General features: G+C 32.1%; 1 protein-coding gene across 1 annotated transcript in view; it reads right to left on the minus strand.

Moving 5' to 3' along the window:
- Nucleotides 1-5,000, minus strand: part of LOC118450601 (zinc finger protein 131-like) — an 89,842-nt gene that overhangs the window by 24,967 nt on the left and 59,875 nt on the right. The gene's annotated exons all lie outside the window — the stretch shown is intronic.

Genomic DNA, 5,000 nt, shown 5'->3' on the forward strand with positions numbered 1-5,000 from the left:
CATTTCATCACAATGTGGCGATTTGGCTCTTTGTATAGCTAGCGGACTCAACGTTACTCTGCGTGTATTTAATGTGTCTCTATGTATATATGTATGTATATATGTATGTATGTATTTATGTATGTATGTATGTATGTATGTACGCGTGTAATAATTATTCCGTACTTTGGTGTGTTTGCACATTTCACGTATACGCTTTGGCACACGTATACACTCCGATTACGTTCTTCCTTCATTGATTTACGATTTACATATCTTGAAAAAAAAAAAAAAAAAAAAAAAAAAAGATAAACAAACCTATTACAATTACAATGACGCATTCCATGTTACTTATTTAACACTTTCTATACTTGCCAAACGTTATCTTATATATTGGCTGTGTTGTGCGTGCGTATTTATGTACATATATACGTACGTACGTACGTACGTATGTATGTCTGTGTGTATGTATGTATTCGTGTATATGTGTGTCTACGTTTATATGCATGTCTATATACATATATAAAGTTATACATAAAATTTCTTCCCCCTTTTAATAAAGAAAGGAAGATAAGAAACGAACAAACAAACGAACAAAGAAAAAAGTAAGAAGAGCAGAGACTGATATTGCACCCCCAACCGATTATAATATATCAATTAATGTGCAACGATGTTGTAAGTGTATATATATATATATATAATATTTATATATATATATATATATATATATATATATATATATATATAAATATTATAACCATCCCATTGACGATAAAAATCAATTCTGTTTACCTAAATATGCATGTGTTTATCCACATATCTCTCTGTACGCATGTATATATATATATGTATGTATGGTATGTATGTATGTATGTATCTATGTGTATATATATATGTGTTCGTGTTTTTAATTTTTTTTTTTGTTTCCTTGTCCCCCATTTAAACATAAACTATATCTCCAACCAATGGTATAAGACTATAACGGTATATTATATAAAATATAAAATATAGATACTATATAAATCATTCCGATTAATTAATAAATTCTCATTATTTTCTTTGCCTGTGCGCACTTTCTCTCTCTCTCTCTCTCTCTCTCTCTCTCTCTCTCTCTCTCTCTCTCTCTCTCTCTCTCTCTCTTTCTCTCTCACTCTTTCTCTCTTTCTCTCTTAAGTCCCGATTCGTGGAATGTCTCCTCGCGATCTTCTTCCACTATATTAATATTTATTCGCAAATATTTATTTATTATACAATCCCCCGTAGCATTCTCCGGATTGTTAATTATATTTATAAACATTTTTTTTAGGTGTTTACCCCCGTTTTATATTTTCTAATCTCCCCCGTACAACACATCCCTCACCCCCGAACGGCCGTCCGATTTTCTATTAAAAAATTAACGCGACTTTTATAGTCAAAGTTCGTATTAGAAGTGCGGAAAAAAAACAAAAAAAAAATAATAAAAAAAGGAGGAGGCGCGTGCGCCTATTTAATAATAATAATAATTCTGCGCTTAGTTTAATTTTTAGTTTAATTTTCTTTTTCTATTTTTTTCCCTTCTTCTTCTTCTTCTTCTACTACTTCATATCTTTATCTTCGTTTTCTTTTTATCAAAAGACTTTTTTTTTTTACAAACGACTGAGATAGGACAGAAATTTCGTTGTTATACGATAATATTTTTAGCTTAAATATTTAAACTCCACCTATGCATGCATACGTATGCATGTACGTATGTACGTATGTATATATGTATGTATTTATGTATGTATGTGTGTATGTATGTATGTATGTATGTATGTATGTATGTATGTATGTATGTATCCATGTATCTATGTATGTATGTATACATGTATGTATGTATTTATATATGTATGTTTGTATGTATGTATATATATGTATTTATGTTTACACGTGTGTATATACATATATATATATGTACGTATAAGGCGTGTATCGCGTGCTTCCCTTATCTTTCTTTTTTCTTTTTTTTTTCTTTTTTCTTTTTTTTTTTTTTCTTTTGGACCTCCGGCACCCTGCGCGCGCGCGTGCACGTGTAACAAGTATGCAACTTATATACATACGTGACCTTTTTTTTTTACACAATAGCAGACCCGTTCTCTCTATGTTGCTTTTCGTTTGCGCGTTGGATAACACACATATAAACATTTCTCACCTTCATTCTTTTCGATAATTAAAAATCTCGTAGATTTTATTTATATGTACGTATGTACGATACATACGTACATAAAACATTTAAATGTATATTTACGAGCTTACATACAGGACGCATGCATGCATGCATGCATGCATTCATATATGTATGCATGCATTGCACGCACGAACAAACACACGCGAACACGTACTCTCATCCAATCGATTCAATCATCCGTTCGTTCATTTGCGTACATCAACACATACACGCGCGCACACGCACATACAGACACACAGGACACATACACACACACACACACATACCACTGGATTTTATTTGTTCGCGCGAGCGCGCGCGTCCGCCGCGCTTCCCTTTCGCAAAATAATAACACTTTACAATATCTAATATGAAATCCAACTATAAAATTCTCTTTCAACAACTAATATGCGATTATTCACCCTGCTTATCGTATCGACGAATTAGCATTGTGTAAATTATTTTTACACCGCGATCGAGATGAATTATTATTATTATTATTATTTAAATTGATTAAAAGTTGTCCCCCTTTTTTTAATTAATTTTCTTTCCTTCCTTTTCCTTCCTTCTCGTACATGTTCGTTTAATTATTTAGTTTATTTAGTTTATTTAGTTTATTTAGTTTATTTAGTTTATTTATTTGTTTGTTTGTTTATTTATTTATTTATTTATTTATTTATTTATTTATTTAGTTATTTATTTATCATTATTATTATTATTTTTTTTTATTCCTTTCTTCTTCTATCTTTTGACTCCTTCTTGCTGTGTCGATCAATCGAAAATATACGATCATGGCTCGACATGGCAACAACAACTACTTACTTACGGGAGTAAATTGGCACCACGTTTGCTCCCATTTTACAATGTAATTCCGTAATTTTTTAATAAGCGACCCTCTTTACATTACATTTCCTCGAATGGCTTCTACTATTACGCAATTTTATCCCTTTTTTTTATTATTATCAACCATAATCCTTCTTTCAATGTCATTCTACTTATCTTCTCCCTCTCTCACTCTCTCTCTCTCTCTCTCTCTCTCCCTCTCTCTCTCTCTCTTCCCCCACTTCATTACATACGCATATAATAAAACCTAATGTTGAAAAATCGAGAGAGTATAAAGAAGAAAAAAGAAAGGAAAAGAAAAAAAGGACAGAAGAGAAAAAAATCGCGCAAGCTGTCCGAAGATATATATATATATATATATATATATATATATATATATATATATAAAAAACCAAAAACGAGCCTTGAAAATTTTCATTGAAATTATCTAATTTTTTTTCCTCCTTATTTTTTTTTTAATTTCCCTTTAATCGTTTATAGTTGTCACTCGAGGGTACAACTCGTTAAATTTCATCGTTCAATCGATCATTAATTTTAATTATTTTTTTTCTTTTTTCCCTTTTATTTTTGTTATTATTATTATTATCATTATCATCATCATCATCATCATCATTATCATTATCATTATTACTATTATTATTATTTTATTATTATTATTATTATTAGCACCCATCGATATTAATTTCTAAAATTTTCTTTTCTTTCTTCCTCTGCTTTTCTTTTTTTTTTTTTGTCTTTTTACTTTTTTAATGTTTTTTTTTCTTTTCTTTCCTTTTTTTATCTTTCTTTTTTTCCCCTAAATCCTTTCCCTTTCTCCCGTTTATTTAATTGTACTTTCGAATTGCACGCAGCCTGCAATAATATTTTCTTTTTTTGTGGGGAGGGGGGAGGGGCGGAGGAGGAGGAGGAGAGGAGGAACACGAGGAACACAATTAACGATCAATATTAATCTTTGGCTCGATTCGCCGCCGTGTTCGTATTTAAAAAGCGCGATAATTAAACACCATCGGAATTTAAAGTTAAGAAAAGCGACCAGCGCCTTAAAAAGACACGACGCTGTCTATGCGCTTTTTGAAAACGAACGAGGTGAGAATGAGCGAATAAATCTGTGGACGGGGAATGAAATGTGTTTTATCGAGATTTGAAAAGAGAGAAGAAGAGGAGGAGGAGGAGGAGGAGGAGGAGGAGGAGGAGGAGGAGGAGAAGGAGAAGGAAGAGGGAAGGGGAAAAGGGAAAATGAGAACGATTGAAGGATGGGAGGTAGAGAGGGAGGATGGTTGGACGAATCGTATTTTCTTGAATTCACAAAAACAAAACTTTTCTCGAGCAAATGAAAATTCTTGCTCGTTCGGCTTAAGGACAGCTTGCGCGTATTGATAATATCGTAATATCGTTGCCAAAAAAAAAAAGTATATACGTATATGTATATGTACCGTATATACGTATGTATATATGTATGTAAATTTTCTTCTGGACTAACTTTTCTTAATCGTTGTCCCTTTCTCTCTCTCTCTTTCTCTCTCTCTTTTTTTTTTCTTTTTGGCCCTTTCTTTTTCCTTCCCTTTTTTTTTTATTATATTTTGTTTGTTTTTTTTTGTTTACGTACGTCATCATCGTTTGCCGATATCCTCTCTCTTTCTCCGCACTTATTTTCTTTCGTTCTGTTTGATTTGTTTTCTTGTTTTATTTTTTTGTTTTCTTTCTTTCCCCTTCCCTTCTTTTCTTTTCATCATTTTCTTTTACTAGCACGACAAACGAGAGAAAGATGGACGACGACGACAATGACGACGAATGACAATCAAGTGTTTATACGATAAATCGCGAATGCGAGTTAATTCATTCCCCCTTTAATAACATATTATCATCACATTCGAGGAAAAAAATCTAACCCCCAATCACCTATTTAAGGGCCTAACCCTTTCACTCGCATTGACAGATTTTAACGAAGGTAGGCCCACAACAAACCTGAGGGAAGCTCAAGCATAGAACTTAC

Source organism: Vespa mandarinia, chromosome 20, assembly GCF_050613455.1.
Source record: "Vespa mandarinia isolate Hongniang chromosome 20, ASM5061345v1, whole genome shotgun sequence".
NCBI classification, from domain to species: Eukaryota; Metazoa; Arthropoda; class Insecta; order Hymenoptera; family Vespidae; genus Vespa; species Vespa mandarinia.